This window comes from Diceros bicornis, chromosome 11 (assembly GCF_020826845.1).
Source record: "Diceros bicornis minor isolate mBicDic1 chromosome 11, mDicBic1.mat.cur, whole genome shotgun sequence".
Taxonomy (NCBI): domain Eukaryota; kingdom Metazoa; phylum Chordata; class Mammalia; order Perissodactyla; family Rhinocerotidae; genus Diceros; species Diceros bicornis.
Genome location: NC_080750.1, coordinates 25575118 through 25588143, shown reverse-complemented (window position 1 = coordinate 25588143; position 13026 = coordinate 25575118). Strand labels below are relative to the sequence as shown.

Below are 13026 nucleotides of genomic sequence, written 5' to 3'. Positions count from 1 at the left end.
ATTCTACCACTTTGAATAATTCAAAAAGTCATTGAAATCTTTGTCTGCTCTTACCTCCTCTCCTGTAAACTCCTGTACTTTTTATATTCCCGTACCATAATTTTAGTGGGATGTTGGGAGAAAAATTGGTTAATGCCTATGCATAAGCCACATGTTTCTTAATCCTTATCTTGTTATTTTAAAATACTTCTTAACTGTTCACCTCTTAGATACGTACTAAAGGCATAACTCTCTCGCCTTTCAGAAAATTCCTGCTCTCATGTTCATGCCTGTTGTCTCAATTCCATCCAACATTAATCTTGTTTCTTAAAAAGAGAAAAAATTTCTAGAAATAAATATTCTTTACTTTACATTTTTCCCTAATGGGTGCTTATTGCAAATCCTATAAAGCAATAACTGGTACGCAGCTTGTCTCCCAATAGAAACAATCAGAAATCTGGACAAATGTAAGAAACAATGTTTTCACTCACTGGAAGGATAAGAATTACAGGATCATGTTTTCTGAGAGAATGAGGTGAGCCCTCCAATTGCTCTGCCTTTCTGTCTGGAGAGAGGCAAGTCCTGGATTACAGCGCAAGAAAAGAGAAGCAAAGCAAAGTATGAGAGTTTCGTTGAGTTGAAGAGACACAGATTGGAGTTTGGGGAGACTGAGGCAGATGGAATTTGCAGGGTAGATTATCAGAAAGAAAGGAGCTTGGAGAAAAATACATATAATGGTCCTCTTTTTTCTTGGCTGAGTATTAATCTGCATATGCATAGGGTGGAACTCCACAAAGCCAAGCAAAACCATCTGCTGGCAATTTACAAGAATACTAATTCCCAGGCCATACATGGGGATGGAAGACATTCATATTTTGTTCAGAAAGAGTAAAGAAACCTGTTGAACAGTTGGACAATCAATAGAAATCTTTGAAGGGTTACAAGTGGGTAGTAGGGCTATATTAGCCCTTAAGTAAAACCTACTCCAGAACTGCCCTAACAAAATTCAAAAAAAAACCTCCTTATATAACTTAACTTCTTCCCAAAGTAAACTTCAATACTTTTTAAAGGAAGTCAACAAATATAAACACTCAACAACATGGCATATGCAGTGTCTGAGATCTGATAAAACAATCGTTAGCCATGCAAAGAAGTAGAATTGTGAACCACATGAGGAAAACTTTAAATATACAAGATTTTAAAGAAAAGTATAATGCAAAACAGAAATGGAAGATATATAAATAAGAACCTGATGGAATCTCTAGAGATAAAAAATATAATATCTAAATTAAAATATTCACTGGGTGAAGATAGTAGCAAATTAGGCACTGAAGGTCAAATTAACAGTAACCTCAAAGAAATGACAGTTGAGAATACCTGTGTTAAGTCAGTTTGGGCTGCCATAACAAAATACTATAGAGGGTGGCTTGAACAACAGAAATTTATTTTCCCACAAGAAATGGATTTATTTTCCTTCTGGACACTAGAAGTCTGAGATTAGGATGCCATCATGGTCAGGTTCTGGTGAGAGCTCTCTTCCTGGCTTGCAGACAGCCACCTTCTCGCTGTGTCCTCACCTGGTCTTTCCTCTGTGCTCACATGGAGCGAGAGAGTGAATGAACTCTCTGGTGTCTCTTCTTATAAGGATACTAATCCTGTTTTATAAGAGCCTCAACCTTATGACCTCATTTAACCTTAATTACCTCCTTATAAGCCCTATCTCAAAATATAGTCACATTGGAGGTTAGGACTTCAACAGATGAATTTTGAGAAGACACAATTCAGTTCATAGCAATACCTAAACTGAAGCACAAAGATAAATACAAAAAAAAAGAAAGATAAAAAAATAAATGAACATTTGGAAAAAAAATAAAAAAAGAATCTACATCTTTACCTCATGCCAAAGACAGAAATTAAATTAAAAAGGATCATAGATATAAACATATAAGTTAAAAATATAAAACACATAGAAGAAAATCTTTGATACTTTTTAGAATAGGCAAAGATTTCTTAACACACAAAAGGCACATGACATGAGAAAAATTCATAAATTGAACTTTGTTAAATTTAAAATCTTCTGGTCTCTGAAAGACAGCATTCACCATTAAGTATATAAAAAAAGACAAACCACAAACTGGGAGAAAATATTAGCAATACATATATCTGGTAAGTGACTTATATCCAAAATTTATAAAGAAACAACTCAATTGATGAAATGAGCACACGAGAGAAATACACTGCTCTTGGTTTTGTAAAACGATACAACCACTTTAGAAAACAGATTCCACTTTGGAAAATGCATGTCCCAGAAATCCCATGCCTAGGTATTTATCCAAAAGAAATGAAAATGTATATCCACAAAAATACTTGCATAAGACTGTCCCTAGCAGGTTTATTCATAAATAGCCTAAAACTGGATACAGTTCAAATGTTCAACAGCAGGTGAATAAATAAAAAAATTGTGAGATATTCATATAATGGAATATTATTCAATATTATATAATATATTGTTACACATAATTTGAAAGAATCTCAAAAAAGCATTAGACTGAGCAAAATAAGCCAGAAAGAAATAGCACATAATGTATAATTCCGTTTATATATAATTCTACACCAGGCAACATTAACCTTTAGTGACAGAAAACATACAAGTGGTTGTCTGGACTTGGAGAAGGAGGTGACTGAAAGGATAAACAAAAGAACTTTTTGTGGTGGTTACATGCCTTGTATACATTGGTCAAATCTCATAGAACTGTGCTCTCTGCTTTTTATTATATAAAAATTATAGTGCAATAAGTTTAATTAAAAATTTAAAAAATATATATCAACTTCTAGAAAGATTTGTGAAGCCACAAGCTTTCAACTTATCAAAACAAATTAATGTGATTGTAGGAGAAGTTGTCACCTTAAAATTTTAAAGTGTGTAAATAAAATAGATAGTTTTGAGAAGCAGAGCTGGGCTGTCCAATTTGGTAGCCACTAGCTACAAGTGGCTGTCGAAACCTTGAAATGTGCCTATTCCATATTGACATGTGTTGTCACCATACACACCAGATACACACCAGATTTCTAAGACCTTGTGTGAAAAAACAGTTGTAAATATCTCATTAATAACGCTTTATATGATTGAACATTGAAATGATAATATTTTCGGTATAGTAAGTAAATTAAAATATATTATTCAATCAAATACATATTCAATATATTATGTTCAATATATCATGTATACTAAATGTATTATTTTATCTGTTTCTTTTGGATTGTATTTAGATTACCATGTGGATTGTATTTTTAACCCAGCAACTAGCTATACATATAGGAAAAGGTAAATAATCCTGCTAAGAATATAGATGTGCTATCCCCATATACACAGTGCATATACATACACATATCTTTTTGGTGATTATTAACATAAAATACCCAGAAGGATTTTTGGCATTAACAGTCTATTTCTACTTATTTCGATATTAATTAATAAAACTTTAGGGTCAATTTTCTTACCTTTTAATTTGTGTAATGAAGAATAAATTAAAGGAAAAAGATCGAAATGTTAATAATTTTTTCTTTCTTTTGTTTATTTGGATCAAAATGAAAACAACTGCTTGATTTATTTATTTTCTTCTCATTTATTCAACAAACGTTTTAACCATATATTTTGGGGCAAAGTTTGATGGCAAACATCTAAGCCTTACTCTGTCTCTAACTCTTAACATCAAATACAGTTACTAAACTATAGATCAGGGCCTGGTTATTAAATTAGACTTAGATAAGCTAATTGCCATTTAAATATCCTGGTTCCAGTTTACAATGGTATGTATAGATCAAGACAGCAGAGCCGGGGAAAGAGAAGATCCACATCTATAAGCACAAATGCATACATGCATATACATATTTTATGCACACGCAGACATATAAAACAAAGTAATACATATTTATAGATTGGTGTGTGTGTGTGTGTGCACGCACGCGTGCATGCATCTGTGTCTAATAAGAGCCCAAGAAGTCCAGTTTTCACTCTACTAGAAAAAAAAAATCATTAAATTTCAAAGTGTAGAACATTCCATTTTGTGATTAAAACAAGTAAAACACTGATTTTAAACAAGATTTGTACTTATTCATCTTCAGGATAGTATAAATGTTGTTGACTAAAAGCAAGCTGGACATATAGTAAAAGCAATATTTTTAGAAATAATTCTGAAGAAGAACTCTAAAAGTTACTAAAGAAAACTTTAGTAAACACTCAGGAAAGGTTCAAAGTTCAGCAACACCACCTAGATTAATTGTACACACCAGTTAGAATTTCATTAGTATGCCCTCAAGTAGTGTTAGGTAATTCTGGTTAAGGTTTTCTTGGAGAAAAGAGTTGCTTTGCTTATCCCTCTGCCTTGGATGTCTTTCCAGAAACTATCAAAATTTTTTGCATGTTTTTATAATTCCCAGCAATAGTGTTCATATGCCATACACAATTCTAAAAAGTGTGTAAATGTCTGCATATGAAATACAGTTTATTTTCAGACCATTAACTTAGGTGTTGGAACCAGAGTTCTCAATTTTGGTTTTTCAATAACACACAGGACTATTAATGTTCCATAACACAAAACCTTCTCTCAACCGTGCCAGTGAGTGGCTGGAAGACTATGCCCAATTTACAAGTCAGATGTCACTTCATTCCTTTCTCTTCAACTTGGAATATAACACAGAAATGAAAACGTGTGAGTTATATTGAAGGGGAAACCTAAAATCTGCTTTACTCATTTATATTTTGAGGTAAATTTTTCACAGCCTTCAATTTTTTTTAACACTTATAGTGACAGACTTACCGCAACTTACGATTGTCCTAACTTTGAAGTCAGGATCCACTGAGTAAAACATTGGACAAATTGTTTAAAAAATACAGTTGGGGTAGATACGAATGATCACATGTTGTTTTGTGGGCAGATAAACTTGGAAAATATTTTGTTAAACACTGTTTTTTAAGTGTTTAACATTCTCGTCTGCACAAATTTTTGCCTTTAATATACTAATATGCTTTATAAATTGTCAATAGAGAGATATAATTTGCAGTTTCTCAAATGTATTTGACCATATAGCTCTTCTACCACCACCATCATTATTTTTGCTTAGAGTATTTTGCAGAACAACTACTCTGGAATGTATTTAGGGAAATGGTGCAAAGATTCCTGAAATCTCTTCTGATTCTAAAATATTCAGCATTGTTAATGGCGTCTGTAAGAACAAGATGAAGGTTTTATAATCATTTATTGATCAGAAAAGAAAAACCTGCCATAAGACAAAATGCATCTATTCTATTATTTGTCTTTAGAATGGCTTTGTGTGATAAGCTAGTTTCATCATATAGAGAGAGTGGAAGTAATTTAGAATTCTGAAAAGTATACTTCGTAAACCCCAAGGGTCAGTATTTAATGCAGTAATTCTAGGTTTCCAAAGTGGATCCTTTTGAACTAATGTTTTGTTCTTCTGTTTCCTATTTGCCCTACTTTCCTCTCAAAACATGCCTCTAACTTTAAAACTTTAGCTGCGTGTGCTAGAAGGAGTTGCATATCTTCTCTATGAAAATTTTCCTGATCTACTTATTAAAAAGTGATGTTTTTATCTATTTTTCCAAGTGCACTTATTAAAATAGGAAAACCCTTCAACTTCTCCTTCTGATGATCTCACCTTAGAAGGTGAGAAAAGAAATGCTAATATCAACCTAGTGACAGATAAATTCTAACAGAACAATATTTATTACCATTTCAATTTGGAAATGAAAAACATACTAAATATATTAATATTGGAATGCCAGTGTGTTTTGGTAATGGGTTGTTACAATTAGAATTAATTTAATACTAGGTAGAATTTCCTGGTTATAAAAATCTTTTGATATTTAAAAATTACTTAATTTATCTTTAAGGATCGTAAAAACATTTGAATACAGTTAGTTTACACAGACACACAGATACACACAGACACCTATGCAGTCTGCTCCTCTGAGTGTGCTTTCAGAGTAAATAAGCCAAAGAGAAGACTGTCTGGGCTCCTGCAGAGGTGATAGCATAATAGCATCGGGGGATATAAACTAATGGGGGCTGTGCCTTATCTGACAGAGAGGAGGGGGACAAATCTACGAGGGCTGAGCTCTGGTCAGGAAACGGAGCAGCTATGGGGTGCAACACGTAAATTTTGATGGTGAAAATTAACCTAACTCAATCACTGCAAAGTGAGCTCCTGAAAAATGAGGCCACAGCAGCAGCAAAGTTATGCTCCAAGACATGCCATTAACCTCACATTGTTAACATGTCACTGTTTTCCACAGATCTCAGTTGTAAAGAACATTACAGTCAACCCTGAGTATCTCTTGCCTTTGGATCAAGAAATCGAGAATAAAAGAAGCAGATATGTGTTCATTCACACTTTTACATTTTTTTCTGTATACAAGTGTAGGCCAGAGTTTATTTGTTAAGGGTCTGGTGTTGAGTATTCAGTTTGACTGGCCTATGCAGATGGGTTAAAGAAGAGTGGGATAAACTGCTTCACCTATTCCCAATTCCTTTAGCTAATGAATGAACCTTCTAGAATAATTTATTTATTCAGTTAAAGAATCTGTCATTTCCTGCCAAATAAGTTCATGCATTTTGTTTACTGTTAATATTTCATGCGAGTTTGACTGTTTGCTTGATATTTATGTCGGTATGTGCCTTTGTTTGAGCAACAAATTCCATAAAACTTTTCTAGTTAGCTCTCTGGGTCTGGTATTTCAATAGATTTTATTTTATTCTATGCTCCTGGGAGCTGATATTTACAGGATCTGAGGCCTAGAGAGAAATGATTTTTGTGGAAGAACCCTGAAATCTGGGTCCCCTTTTAACACCTGTGGAAGGACTTAAATTTATAAGGACTCGTGTATTTCTTTTTAAGGAGATAGTTGCAAGTGTTTTTCATAGTAGTAAACATTTAAAGTATACTTTTTAAATATTTCTTATTTCAAATTTAAATATGTAGAAGGAAGTATTGTTAATAACATATCTATATAAATATATAATCTGTATATTTACACTAATTTAGCAAAATTATGTATTCACACAATAATTTCAAGATTGCTAACTTTATTTCATGTTATATGATCTATTTTTATATATAATATTCAAAGTAGCTATATTTTCCTTTTCTTCTTCCCTGTCATGTTGCCTGTTTATATTTACTTTCTTCTCACAGACTTCATACTTTAGACAGAGATGCAACTCTTATTCAAACATAAATTCTTTGTTGTCGCTTTTTTTTTTAAAGCTAAAAGTGGGAAAATTAATTTTTGGCTTGACTTTCAACTATTACTACTTCAAATTTTCCCTTGTTGGTTATATTGCTTAAGATAAATCATTACACTTAAAGGATTCTGAAAAGTTTCCCAAACTGAGAGTTGAATTAGTTAGAATTATACATACAGAGAAAATTTTATGGAACGTCAATTGTATAATGATGGGCTGAGACGAACGGCAGAAACTACAGTTAATGACATTTACCCCAGGGTTTTTAATGTAATATAAGAGCAATCTAGGGAAAATTGTTGCTGTTCTAAATGGGAGCCAACATATGGAGAGATTCGATATGGGTTAAAAGGAAAAAAAATAAGTTGAAAGAGAAAAACTGAGGTAGAGGAGAGTTAGTGCATTCAGTATCTGATTTAATCCCATATTCAGTTCCATATGTTCACTTGGGATGATCACAGAGAGCCAAGAATACAAAATACCATTTTTCCCCTAATCACTTAGGCATGGTTTTCAAAGCAGAAGTTATTTTACCCACCAATTTAAATCAGAATATTGGCATCTATTTCTTTGGAAATCTCCACTGTCCTCTAATAGCTGAATATTTAGAAAATAACTTTGTTCCAACTAGTGGAGCCATTAGAAGAATTTTACGAAACCCTTCAACCTCAAAGAATTTGCAAACTCACTAAATGATTTGGACTTGTTTTAAATATTGAAAGCAAGATTGCTATTTTTGCTATTTACTAGAAAAAATGTAAAGTGATTTAAGTCAAAATGTTTAATGTTCAATGGGTATAAAATAATGGTTATACAGGTGCCAATATAGGTGAGTAGGCTTGAATTATCTTTTTCTTGATCATGATGATTTTAATTAAATATTTTCTATTATACAAAAACCAACAAGGCAGCCAACATGCTGAGGGCTTAAAAGAAACAATGGGAGATTATATATGAGGACCAAGCAGGGGATCTAATAAAAACTTTAGTATATTTGCCTTAGTTCATTTGTTTGTGGTTTATAAAAGAGTGGTATAGGAATTATTCTGGTTGTATTATTTACAGACACATTTGTATTTACTAAAAAAACATAAAGAGGACTACACAGATTTCTAAATAATACATGTAATTTCACAATGTGACGACAGAAATATTATTTTCTTTTCAAATTGGCATGATGCCCCATTTCCTACCCTGGGAGATCCTGTGGAAGGTCCAGACACAGACAGAGCTCCTGCTATCATGATGTTGATAAATCAAGGTAAAGAGACAGGCTAAAAAGTGATTGAAAGAACACAGGCTGAAAATTAGAAAAAACTAGCATGTGCTAAGTCAGAGTTCCCCTTTTGTTTACTTAGATTTCATGTCTTTACAGCTTGAATTTTTTTTTTTAGTAAAATTATTGGCTCAAACCATACAGTTTCAAGGCGCATTCTGACTCTAGAATAAAATGATGATGTATATTTTAAAATAAATCATAAAATATAATAATATTTCCTGAATGGACAAAAATATGTACATAGTAGTTCATCTTGAGAGACAAAAACTAATATTGGAGTGCCTTCTACAGGTCGAGCATAAGTTAGGTGTTTTTACTTATATTATCTCATGAGATATTCATAAGAACCCTAGGAGATAGTGTTTTAAAACCATGAGAAAAATAACAAAAAATGTCTTTCTCTGAGTTAAATCTAAATGGATTATTTTTAAAAGAATGAGATAAAATCTTCTTGCCATGAAGAGACCCTTAAAGAGGTCATTTTGCTATCCCTTTTATTTTCTACCTGAGACAATGTTAAACAATATTCAAATATTACCTATAGCCTTCTGCTTACGATGTTTCTGTTTTTTTGTTCCAAATGTCCCAAATGTCTAACTATACAGGACCAATGTGTGCTTTTCATAGCCAAACTCCATGATGACTACCTGGGAATCCTTAAAATCAGGAAGGTGATCTGATTTCTTTTCTTGCCTCCACTGAGGGAGAAAGGATGGCCCTAGTGACAAATATTTTGCACTTCGTTCAAGGCACTAAGAATCCTTATTTCCCCATCTTTCCTATTATTTATATAGAAATAACAAAATTGCAAGCAAGCACAATTACTGCACCAAGTGAGTTCTCATAGGTATTTCAATAATGATGACATGTTGGGAAGGAATGGAAAAAGTCTTACTGTACCTGGCTTTGAAAACAACAGTTAAAATTTACTAATTCCACCATTTTTCAAGGAACAAGATTGATTGTGACACGGCAAATATTTTTTAAAAATCCTAATTTGTTAAGAGGTATTTCATTTTTTTACACAGATGGGTATTAATATTCTTACACACCAGCCGAGGTAATTAAGGCTTAGTCACACCATGCAGCATGCCTGAGGTGACAAATTGGAATCAAATGGATACATATAACAATCTCACTTTTCTTTTTGACTATAAGATTGACACCTAAGAGTAAGATTTCTATAGATGAAGAAGGAGAGGAAATAAGAAAAAAAGTACATATATGTAGGATTTTATAAAGTTTGTAAACAGCATAAAATATTTGCATGTAGAAATCCAGACTAACCTACTTGAAAATTATTTTTATTGTATAAAAATGAAAGTGAAAGCAAATTTTGTATAATTTTACACATTAGAAAAACCTCTTTTTTTTATTTCATAAATTGGGAAAGTGTTTAATAAATGTCCAAAGTCTTAGTTAAGTTGAATACACATGGCCATTTCTGTTGATTTAATACCAATGCTCATCTAGCTCAACTCAACAAGCCACAGAGATGTTAGGAGACAGAGCACCTACCCTCTTACAGGGCAGTTCCCTGGCTGCCTCTTCTCTTTTGAATAGGAGCATCATTCAAATGAGAGGACTTTGCTAATATTTGATGAAAATGGGAATGAATATTTCATACAATTATAATTGAACTTTCAAAGTCTCATTGCTAGAAAATGCATCTACTTAAGTCTGATAGTATAATTAGATTACTTTAGCTCCAATTATAGGATAAAGAAGTGTGTGTGTGTGTGTGTGTGTGTGTGTGTGTGTGTATGAGTGAATATATGATTTTAAGTATCAAAATGCAAGCTATATCACGGAGGTAATATAAAACACTAATAGAAGAGAGATTAAGCACTAAGTGTCTATCACTGGGTTTATGTGTGTTTGTCATAAATTTACAGTAAAGTTTATGTGCAATTTATTAAAAATAAAAATTAGAATCAGCTAAAAGTAGTTCTGTAGAATTATTTTCCCAATAAATTAAGTTTCAAAAGGTAGAGCAATTTTTAAAATGCATCATTTTTTGAGCAAAAACAAAAGTTACTTCACTGTAAACGGAGAAACAAGATAGATGAATCTGAATGCTTTATTATCTAATTCAATAATCTACACATAAAAATATTATATATCTTGGCATTAGACATTGAATTAAAATTTTTGATATGAAAGACCAATATTTAACTTAAACATAAATGTTTTGGCAGGGAAATGTTTTAGATAAAGAAATGAAACATATTTGGAGATATTTGGTTATAGAGGTACCAGACCAATTTATAGAAATTGTTTATTATAATCAAAACATGCTTTAATAAAGATGTCAATTCCTCCACTCCAGCCTAACAACTTCAAGAGCACATCAGTTTCAAAGCCTAGTTGGAAGCCTTTAAATTCTAATACTAAGAAGAATGGGTAATTTAAGAAACAAATATTCCAAAGAAGATGAGAGACTTTTAAAATGCTCCCTTTGTGTTCATTCTTTTCTCCCCAAGGATAGGCTCTTTTCTTACTTCAAAGTAAGACTTAGTGGTTACACTAACTCAGCTGGAAACTGATTAATATTTTTTTCTGCCCCTTCATCCTTGAAATTTTATTTTTAATTTTCTAGTCTCCTTCCATTTGTAACAATTGGAGAGGAGAAAGTACACACGGCTCTTTTGCAGACAACCACTTTGATAAATGCTGTTGTAATTATTACCCGTGGTACAGGAATATGGCCTGGACATTCCACAAACATGTGGTCTCTATTTGGAAAGAGGCCTGCACTTTATCTATGGAAATACAATGTCATATTAAGGAATTAACGCATGATGAATAAAGACCAGCATTCACCTGAGTGAAATTCAAAGTTGTTTATTCTATACAGAGCCACTGTTTTGACTCAGTATAGAATTAAATGAAGACTAGAATGATTGCTGTAATAAAACATAGTATTAAAGCACATTGTAAAATATAACGAAGACATTTAACATTTCATATATTTCTACTTTCATACTTTATGCATCCATTAAAGCTATTTGGATTTCTTCCTTTAAAATCTTTCTGTCAGTGACTAACATTATGTGGTTAGCCATACACTAAATTGTTATTGACTGCATGTAATACATTATTAGTTATAACCACTTTTTATCCACAAATTTGGTTATAATTTTAATTTTACACAAAGGTTTTTATTATTTTATTTGATATTTCTACATCTTATTTTATTTGGTTTTTCTGTATATTTGTTCCATTGTACCAATTATTGATTGGGTAGTCAAATCATTACATGTGGAAATACATTTTTTTATTTTTATTTATTTTTTATTTTTATTTTTTGTGAGGAAGATCGGCCCTGAGCTAACATCTGCCAATCCTCCTCTTTTTCCCGAGGAAGACTGACCCTGAGCTAACATCCATGCCCATCTTCCTCTACTTTATATGGGACGCTGCGACAGCACGGCTTGACAAGTGGTGCGTCGCTGTGCGCCCGGGATCCAAACTGGCGAATCCCGGGGTGCCACAGCAGAGCGTGCGCACTTAACCACGTGTGCCACCAGGCCGGCCAGGAAATATATATATATTTTTTTGTGTGAGGAAGATCAGCCCTGAGCTAACATTCATGCCAATCCTCCTCTTTTTGCTGAGGAAGACCGGCTCTGAGCTAACATCTATTGCCAATCCTCCTTCTTTTTTTCCCTTTTTCTCCCCAAAGCCCCGATAGATAGTTGTATGTCATAGTTGCACATCCTTCTAGTTGCTGTATGTGGGATGCCGCCTCAGCACAGCCGGACAAGTGGTGTGTCGGTGAGGGCCCGGGATCCGAACCGGGGCTGCCGGTAGTGGAGCACGCTCACTTAACCGCTAAGCCACGGGGCCGGCCCCAGAAATACATTTGTTTAAAACCACATCAGTAAATAATGATGGGTGGTTTTGGTAGAAATTAATTAAATATAATCATCAGGAACATTTCTATTAAGCTGTCATTTTATAGGGCAGTTGTCTAATCCTATGGTAGAAGAAATTTAAGAAACATAGCATGATAGGAAAGTCAAAAGTTCCTTTCACAAAAATTACCTTGTGTGTGTGCATTTGTGCACACATGCATGTGCATGTATATTTTTTTAATATATGCCCTGAAAAAGCCTATAAAACAAGACGGAATGGCCAGAGGCTACTTAAATGTAACAGTGTTTTCAAGTATAGTATCCTTTATACATTCTAAACAAAACACTAAAATCGCAATAGAATTAATCAAAGAAAGCATTATAAACTGCAGTTTTTCAAATCTGAGAAAGCCTAAGAGAGTTAATTAACTGAATACTGTAAGAGAATCAATAAAGGGACCATATTCTCAAAGGAAAATATAATAACAATAGAAAAAAAATAGGTAAAATTTAACTTCAATATCTGGAAATGCAGAGAGTAAGGATATGTTTTAAAGGTAAATAATTATGGCTAGAAATAAATACCAGGGGAAAAACCCATAAAAAATTAATAAACTAATTCAGGTAGAATCAGATCTTCTCAAAA

At 32.9% G+C, this 13026-nt stretch overlaps 1 long non-coding RNA gene across 1 annotated transcript in view; it reads right to left on the bottom strand.

Moving 5' to 3' along the window:
- Positions 1-208: 208 nt before the first annotated feature.
- The window catches only part of LOC131411129 (uncharacterized), a 48397-nt gene continuing 35579 nt past the window's right edge, over positions 209-13026 (bottom strand). Inside the window, exon 3 of the long non-coding RNA XR_009221500.1 lies at positions 209-305. This is a non-coding gene — a long non-coding RNA (uncharacterized LOC131411129). The remainder of the gene's footprint in view (positions 306-13026) is intronic.